A 9,848-nucleotide genomic window follows, 5' to 3' on the forward strand; every position below is an offset into this window, starting at 1 on the left:
CTTTGTTTGTAGTAAGGCTTCCTAAGGCCTACTTGACTTTGCATTCCAGGATGTCTGGCTCTAGGTGAGTGATCACACCATCATGGTTATCTGGGTCATGAAGATCTTTTTTGTATAGTATTTCTGTGCATTCTTGCCACCTCTTCTTAATATCTTCTGCTTCTGTTAGGTCCATACCATTTCTGTCCTTTATTGTGCCCATGAAATGGTCCCTTAGTATCTCTAATTAACTTTAAGAGATCTTGAGTCTTTCCCATTCTATTGTTTTCCGCTATTTCTTTGAATTGATCACTGAGGAAGGCTTACATATCACTCCTTGCTGTTCTTTGGAACTCTGTTAATACTTGCATGATTATTTATTTATTTTTTTTCTAGGATGAAGGCATTTATTTAACACCTTTCCTTGTTGAACCATGGGATTCTGACCTGGAAAGCTGATGGACTGCTGAAATCCTTGGCCAAGCAGATTATTCTGAGGTGTCCTTGTTCCCATACGCTGCTGAGTTTGGTTAACTGTTGAAGATTTTACAAGTCATATCCCTATTGGAAGGGGGAGCGGAGGATGCAGACTTGTTGTTGAGGTGAGGCTGTACGGGGGGTTGGGAACTTAAAAGGCCCTCCTTGCAAGTTCATCTGAGGAGCTGTTAAATGGCCTGGGTTGTTCATCTGAGGAGAGCTTCTCTGGGTTCCTGAAGCTTGCTGCTGCCAAAGGTATATGGAGGAGGAGAGCAGGAAGTTGTCTGTATGGTAGTTAAGGATGATCTTGCCTGGATTTGCTGTCGCATTGGGCCAGGCGGGGGAGCATTTCCTACCCTTGATTTGCAGTCATTGTGCCAGAGAACTCTAGGCTGGAGGAAGCTGAATGACTCCAGAAGGCAGCTTGTTCCAGCCTAGAGGAAGAGGAACTTGATTTGGGGCAGTAAACTGGAGTTGAATCCCCTGTGGCTGTTGCTGCTGATGTTGCTGTATGGTTCTTGCTTGCATCTATTGCTGCTGCTGCCGCTGGGGAAAAATTAGCTGGGTTTATTTGTCTCTTCACTGGGACAGGCTGTATTGGGTGGTGCAGAGGAACTAAAGATCCTCAGCGATGACTTCACTGCCGTATATGGAGCCCAGAGAAGAGTGGATCAGTTGTGTCTGACTAGAAGCACGACAACGAGTCTTGGGCTGCATTTTGAATTGGGGCTTGATGCCATCATGGAATACGGCACGTTTCTACCGTGGGATAGCATAATAGTTGCAGTGTTGGTCATCCTTATTATCATGGAGCACCTTTCATGGGAAATTCCATCTTCATCATAATTTAATTTCCGCTCCCATGGATCCTTTATTTCTCACATCTTGGCTTTGGTTCTGAGACAAAGCCAGGTTTCCCTTCCATCTGAACGAAGAGAATTCCCAGATCCTAAAGACACTGGTTGTTGCTCTGAATCAGGATCCATAGCCTCTCCGCTGCTTCCCAGAAGATGTTGAATGCCACATGTAGGATGTTCCACGGCTCTACCTTTCCATACCTTTAGCTTGCTGGATTCCATGTGTAATAAATTGAGTGTATTCTCCAACATTATATCCAAGTTCCATTTGAAGTCTTTATCATCTCTGTTTCGTTTGAAGGCCAAAAAATCCACCTCTGAGTCGTCCACTGTTAATGAGCAAAAGGAAATATGTTGTTACTGTTTTTCAGTGGCTAAGTGGTGTCCTACTCTTTGTGACCCCATGGACCGTGGCATGCAAGGCTCCTCTGTCCTTCACTGTCTTCTAGAGTTTGCTTAAATTCATGTCCATTGAGTCAATGATGCCATTCAACCATCTCACCCTCTGTCGTCACCTTCTCCTCCTGCATTCAGTCTTCCCCAACACCAGGGTCTTTTCCAGTCAGTCAGTCTTTCACATTGGGTGCCAAATACTGGAGCTTCAGCTTCAGCATGAGTCCTTCCAATGAATATTCAGGGTTGATTTCCTTTAGGATGGTCTGGTTTGATATCCTTGCTGTCCAAGGGACTTTCAAGAGTTTTCTCCAGAACCACAGTTCAAAAGCATCGATTTTTACATACTCAGCCTTATTTATAGAATGTCTTTTAAATTTGGAAGGTTGTCCAAAACCATGGTGAATATTATTCCAGAAGCATGTGTGTGTGTTAGTTACTCAGCTGTGTCTGACTTTTTGCAATCCCAAACTCTGTCCATGATATTTTCCCAGAGAGAATACTGGAGTGGTTTGCCATTCCCTTCTCCAGGGGATCTTCCCAATCTAGCAACTGAACCCAGATCTCCTGCATTCCAGGCAGATTCTTTACTGCCTAAGCTAACAGAAGCATATGTCCACCATATTCCAGGTGGACAATACAGAAAAAAATGTTTTTCTTAATTTTTATCATTTATATAGATCATCTTCTAAATCCAAACAATCTTGCATTTTTAGGACCTGTATTTTAAGGTAGCAGTCAATTGCAAATACTGAGCTTGGCCTCAGCCCACCAGGGTGGACCTTGAGCAATGCCCTTTAAAGTAGATGCACTTGGCCCTCTGTGTATCCCTCCATCTGTTGGGGTCAACCTTAAGCAGTGCCCTTGACAGTGGATGCCCTTGGCCCTCAGTGTATACCTCCATCCATCCTTGCCTGCATCTATCTGTCCATCCATCAGCACCCAGCTACCCAAATCCAGACCCACCTGGGACTCAGGGAGCCAGTGGGGAGGGGCATGGACTAGACCAGGCTGGGGAGGAAGGGGAGATAATTTACTTTGTGTCAAGGAATCCTTTTCTTTCCAGAAGCTTTCAATATATCATTGCATGTTTTATTCTGAAAGTTTCATGGTGCCTTGTCTTAGCTAATATTTAATTCACCTATAATTGAACTGTCTAAATGGTGTGAGGTAAGAGTTCAACCCTTTTGTGTGATTACTCCCACAGCATTTATTGATCTGTTCCTTCTTTCCACAGTGGTCTCAATGTCAGACAAATAAACATTTGTCTCTTTTTCCAACATCTTTATTCTATTACTTCATATCATTTGTTTAATTAAGCATCACTTTTCATGTGTTTTTCCAAGTTAATATTTATCAAGAGGTATCAATGGCTACACAGAGAAGATAAATGCAAATTACAGATCTATTCTAGGGCACATATGGGTGTGTGCTCAGTTATATCTGACTCTTTGTGACCCCAGGAACTATGCCCACCAGGCTCCTCTGTCCATGGGATTTCTCCAGCAGGAATACTAGAATTGGAAGTCCGGAAAAGAATTTCTAAGATATTTGATATAAAGGACAGCAGAAAAGGAAGAATTGTTGGGCAGCATTTTTCAAGTAGAATATATTTTTATTTTTTTACAATGGAGCATGAATCCTTTTAGATAAAGATGAGCTTTCCAGTTCTTTACAGTACCATATTATTCTCATTTTTTAACACTCTGCATGTCTCTCTAATTTGTTATCTCTCTGGTGTCTATAGGCATTAAACTGTGGAATAACAGATTTAAGGATCAATTCTTTCTTTTCTACATTTACCTCACTCTTAAGTTTGAAGAGCTTCTACTTAATGATGGAAATAGAAGAAAAATTATAGTAAAGAAGACTCTTTTTTTACTTCTTTGAAATAATATCACCTGCCTCAAACAGTTTGACCTCTCTTGCTCATTTGCCTTTCTCTGCAAACATTCCCTGAAGTCTCACTTATCTTATATTAAACATGTTCACAAGTCACAGCTCATTTTGAACTCAGATCTTCCTGATATGCTTTTTCTAAATTTTTGTCACACTCTTGTATTCTGCCTTGATTATGTGTGCCTCTTCTAATCTCTTACAATTATACAAAAAATTATTTAAAAAAATAAAAAGGGAGAAAAGAAGGAAGGATGTATGGAAAGGAAGAAGGAAGAACATATAACATCTTGCAAAAGGTCTTTGGGCTTGCTTATGATGCATTTTGAGATGGGCATGGAAACCCACTCCAGTATTCTTGCCTGGAGAATCTGCATGGAGAGAGGAACTTGGTGGGCTACAGTCCATGGGGTCATAAAGAGTCGGACACGACTGAGTGACTAAGTACACATGACACATTTTAGTTAATTATCATTTAATTTTCTCTTTTATGTTATTCATGGTTATGTGATTAGAATTTTAATTTTGAGGTGTCAATTCATTTTGAATTATATTCTTGTCTAAAGTTTCTGGTCATAAGATCAAGGTTATACTTTATACATAAAAAGTCTTTTTCCAGAGAAGTTTATGAGAACTCTCAAGCTATGCTTAGCACTTCTTTCCTTTATAACCAATACTCCAAAACAGTCTAGTTACACCTATGTCATAAAATACATCATTCTTTTTGTTAATTTATTTTCCTCTTATGGTTTCAAGTGATTAAATATATCAGAAATTTTTATTTAAACAAAACAATATTATTAGAAATTATCTGGATCAATGAAATTCTTTGAACTACTTTTTATTCTCTCAGTGGTGGAACTTTTAGAAAATTCTACATGTTTGATAAGGCTTCCCTCATGGTTCAATGATAAATAATCCATGTGCAGTGCAGGAGCTGCAAGTTTGATACCTGGGTTGGGAAGATCCCCTGGAGAAGGAAATGGCTACTTGCTCCAGTATTCTTGGCTGGGAAATCCCATGGACAGGATCCTAGCAGGCTACAGCCCATGGGGTCACAAAGAGTTAGATAATACTTAGCAACTAACCAACAGCAACAACAATGTGTTTGATAAATATCATTAATGAATTGAAACTAATCCAAATTGGGGGATTTGGTCTGAGAGATTCTTGACTTACTAAGAATAATACCATAGAACTCTACTGGGTACATATCCAGCTGTGTGTTAATATTAATTAGTGTTCAGAATGATGGCACCACAAACTAGCAGGATCTTAGTTCAGTAAGGAATTTCACTGCAGTGGAGCCATTAATCTGATCCCATGGCATTAGGCATTATTACATGAAGATTTTCTGTAATAAAGCTTGATGTTTTATAATCATTTTTGACTCCCCAGATAATCCAGTCTTCTGCCTACCTGGATTCCCTAGGCATTTGGACAAACCATTATCTTATCATTGTTGTTGTTGATGATAATGACATGCACACACACACATGTAATCTGTTTTGAAGTGTGAAAGTCCAGGACAACTGCAGAGCAGTCTTTATAAATCGAATTATCAAGGCAAATTATTTAACATTGCACATTAAACATTTCTATTTATCTCTAGTAAAAGACATTTTAAAAACAGTATTTCATATGAATGAATTTCCATCAAAAATATTTTAATGGTAGCTTTCCTTTTTATTTTTTATAATTTTTAATATAAATTTATTTATTTTAATTGGAGGTTAACCACTCTACAATATTGTATTGGTTCTCAAACTAGTACAAACACAATGGAGCTTTCCTTTTTAAAGTTTGAGGTTGAAAGGCTCATTCTCACCTTTTTGGTTTTTTTCTCTTCCTGTCTATTGAGCTTTATATCATTAGACTTTGATGTTCTGGATAAAAGTCACCAAGTGAGTGTTAGCAATTTGTTTATTATTTTTAATGTCAAAGAGTGAAGCTTTTCATAGTTGAGTAGTTGAGTTAAATAAACCATGCTTTTCACTCAATAGTTTAGAAAAGTAGTCTAAAACAAAAGAAATTTTAAAAAACTACATATGTTTATTAATAGTCTAGTTGGAGTTGTAGGAAAATCTTTCGAATTAATACTTTTTAACACTTCTTACAATGCAATATATATCTTGAGTTTTCTTGTGTATAACGCATTTCACTAAAGAATATATGAACAGCAAAACTAAAAAAAGTGTGAAGTTAAACTTTACTGACAGTTCTTTTACACTTTCCAATAAATTCTTAACTAGTAGTTTCAGCTTGGAGGGAACAGTTGCCTAGAGTAACAAATGAAGACCATGTAATAGCTACCCTGGGCAATAGTCATTACCTATATCTAAAATATCACATCGAAGCAGGGAAAACCAAAACCATAAACCCAGTAGTGTGCCTCCTACAGCAGCTGCCACTACTTACTTGAAGGAGTCAGATTTCAGGGTTAGCATAGAGGGAAAGCCAGGACGAAGTCTACTCTCAATAATTCTTTCCTGCTGCAGAGTTTTACAACAATAGAACAATTAGAAATCTTTGCTTATTAGATTTTCCACCATGTCGCACTTTCATTTTCAGGTCAATGTCTTCAGGGAGCATTGTTCACTTGAGGAGTTATTTCAGACCAAGATGATGACATTCTTGCAGAAAAGTCTATAGAATACATTCAGGCTATAATTAGAGACTGACAAGGTATTCTTTGGGAGAAGGCAATGGCACTCCACTCCAGTACTCTTGCCTGGAAAATCCCATGGACAGAGGAGCCTGGTAGGCTGTAGTTCATGGGGTCGCTAAGAGTCGGACACGACTGAGCAACTTCACTTTCACTTCTGCATTGGAGAAGGAAATGGAAACTCACTACAGTGTTCTTGCCTGGAGAATCCCAGGGACAGGGGAGCCTGGTGGGCTGCTGTCTATGGGATCGCACAGAGTCGGACACGACTGAAGTGACTTAGCAGTAAGTATTCTTTAAAGTTACAAGACATCCTTCAGTTCAGTCAGTTCAGTTCAGTCGCTCAGTCGTGTCCGACTCTCTGCAACCCCATGAATCACAGCACGCCAGGCCTCCCTGTCTATCACCAACTGCCGGAGTTCACTCAAACTCACATCCATCGAGTTGGTGATGCCATCCAGCCATCTGATCCTTTGTTGTCCCCTTTTCCTCTTGCCCCCAATCCCTCCCAGCATCAGAGTCATTTCCAATGAGTCAACTCTTCGCATGAGGTGGCCAAAGTACTGGAGTTTCAGCTTTAGCATCATTCCTTCCAAAGAAATCCCAAGGATGATCTCCTTTAGAATGGATTGGTTGGATCTCCTTGCAGTCCAAGGGACTCTCAGGAGTCTTCTCCGACACCACAGTTCAAAAGCATCAATTTTTCAGTGCTCAGCCTTCTTCACAGTTCAACTCTCACATCCATACATGACCACTAGAAAAACCATAGCCTTGACTAGGCAGACCTTTGCTGGCAAAGTAATGTCTCTGCTTTTCAATATGCTATCTAGGTTGGTCATAACTTTCCTTCCAAAGAGTAAGCGTCTTTTAATTTCATGGCTGCAGTCACCATCTGCAGTGATTTTGGAGCCCAAAAAAATAAAGTCTGACACTGTTTCCCCATCTATTTCCCATGAAGTGATGGGACCAGATGCCATGATCTTTGCTTTCTGAATGTTGAGCTTTAAGCCAACTTTTTCACTCTCCTCTTTCACTTTCATCAAGAGGCTTTTTGTTCCTCTTTACTTTCTGCCATAAGGGTGGTGTCATCTGCATATCTGAGGTGATTGATATTTCTCCTGGCAATCTTGATTCCAGCTTGTGCTTCATCCAGCCCAGCGTTTCTCATGATGTACTCTGCATGTAAGTTAAATAAGCAGCATGACAATATACAGCCTTGACGTACTCCTTTTCCTATTAGGAACCAGTCTGTTGTTCCATATCCAGTTCTAACTCTTACTTCCTGACCTGCATATAGGTTTCTCCAGAGGCAGATCAGGTGGTCTGGTATTCCCATCTCTTTCAGTACTTTCCACCATTTATTGTGATTCACACTGTCAAAGGCTTTGGCATAGTCAATAAAGCAGAAATAGATGTTTTTCTGGAACTCTCTTGCTTTTTCGATGATCCAGCAGATGTTGGCAATTTGATCTCTGGTTCCTCTGCCTTTTCTAAAACCAGCTTGAATATCTGGAAGTTCACGGTTCACATATTGGAAGACATCCTTAGGTTTTATAAATTGATAATTTTTGTTACAATTAGGTAGCTTTACAATTGAAGCTTTAATATCCATATAACTAAAAATATAAACCTTGGGATGCAGAGTGTTATCAGTACTGGATGCTCCAGAGTCATGTCAGACTTCTTCCTCCAAAACCTGCTTATCCATATCTGTTCACAATATTGGTGGGTCTCAACAAAATTTGCTGTAATTTCTGTGATATTTCTCTTGTTACCAAGTTCAACCTCACTCTGCTCACTGCACCATATGCTGACCAATAAATCTGAGAGACAAAATGTTGAAGCAAGAAACAAGACTTTATTTTGAAAGCCAGATGACTGAGAAGATGGCAGACTAATGTCTCAAAAAGACTGTTCTTACTGGGGTCTGGATATCAGGTTCTTTTCTGGATCCGAGATGGGGGAGGTGAGGTAATAGCATAAAAGACCATTTTATTCTTGCAGATATCTCCTAGAATGGCACATATAGGGTGGGGGTGGTGGTGGCTGTGTTAGTTTAATTTCCTTACAGATATTTCACAGGTGGTGTGAAATGGAATATCTCCTTGTGAGCTAAACAAAGGCACTTTAATTTAAGGGTCAGGCAGAGGGGGTCAGGGTTCCCTGAGACAGGCCATTATGTATGCCTAATATAACGAAGGTGGAAAAACAAGAGTTAACATCACAGAAGCATATGCAGTATGGAATCAGAATTAACCTTTCCCTGTTACAGTGAGTCTCACCAGCAAGTGCTGTAATTTTTGTAATCTTTCTCTTGCTCTCTCTACACCCGATATTCACAATTCTACTTCATAAATCAAACTCAAATTTCTTCAATTCTCTTCACCTTATGCTCATTATTTCAGAATAGCCAACATGATTTGTTAATAGAATACTAATTTCAACTGAAAAAAAATGCACAATTTAAAAGCGGAGAATTATGCTTAATTTGGTACACAAAACTGAAGACTTAAGCCCAGGATGGAATCTCTCACCCTTGAGAGACTGTTCAGAAAAGCTACGGGAGAAGCCAGGACACAAAGGGATTTTTGCAACAAAGACTAGTAAGTCAGAGCATCAGAAGATTACTGTTATTTAAAGAAAATCAGATATCTCAAGTTAAAGAATTTAGCACTTTTATATGTATAGGAAGATGCAAAAGTCTGGGCTCACTGAAATCATTATTTTGATATGACCTTAGCTATCCAGGGCCACTACCCTGTGTTTTCACATCTTGAGTCTCTTCAGGATACACCCCACTGGGAGTTGCTGCAGAGGTTGACTACTTGATGGCAGGCATCCTATTTCTGTCCTGGGTTCTCTGAGGGCACATCACTGAGGGGGTTGTAATGTGATGACTTGATGACTGTAACATCCTTTATTTACTGATATAGCAAGCATCATTTTTTCACTGGCACTCCAAATGCCTAAATGGTCTGTTGGTCTCCAGTCTTATTCCTCTTAAATTCTCTTTTCCACAGTTAAGCCAGAATGACCTGTTTTAGAAACACACAGCAGGTCATGTCACTCACCAGCTTATAGCTACCCAGTCACTTTAACTAAATTGTAAATACACTCACATGGCACACTGGGTGTTGAAGCTCTAGTCTTCGTTTAATTCACCAGTGCTCATCTGTCTTCTGCCCATCAAGCATTCCATTCACATGACTATTATTTCCACTCCTAGTTTTCAAAAAGACTATCATCTCATCTGCCTTCACATTTGCCTTTCTTTGACATGAAACATCCTTGCATTTTAGTACTTTACTCTTTCATCCTGTTCATATTCTTCTTCCTTAGGTTGATTCCTTCTTGCTTCACAGTTTTTGGTTTAAAAGTTTCTTCTTCCAATTGTTCTCTCTGGATTCTATCAACAGGACAGCAACATTTTGCTGTAAAAGACCAATAGTAAATATTTTAGTTTTGCAGACCATGTACGACTTTTGTCACATATTTTTTGTTGTTGTTTTACATTGCTTGCAATTCTTTTAAATATTAAAAATGTTCTTAGCTTTCAGACCATCCTAAAATTGGCCAGGACA

At 39.3% G+C, this 9,848-nt stretch overlaps 1 pseudogene; it reads right to left on the reverse strand.

Annotated features, from left to right (window-relative positions):
• Nucleotides 1–352: 352 nt before the first annotated feature.
• Nucleotides 353–2,106, reverse strand: LOC147363091 (nuclear receptor coactivator 6 pseudogene; annotated as a pseudogene).
• Between the last annotated feature and the right edge of the window lie 7,742 nt (nt 2,107–9,848).

Source organism: Bos grunniens, chromosome 11 (assembly GCF_055505025.1).
Source record: "Bos grunniens cultivar Pamir isolate PY7600 chromosome 11, Bosgru_T2T1.0, whole genome shotgun sequence".
NCBI classification, from domain to species: domain Eukaryota; kingdom Metazoa; phylum Chordata; class Mammalia; order Artiodactyla; family Bovidae; genus Bos; species Bos grunniens.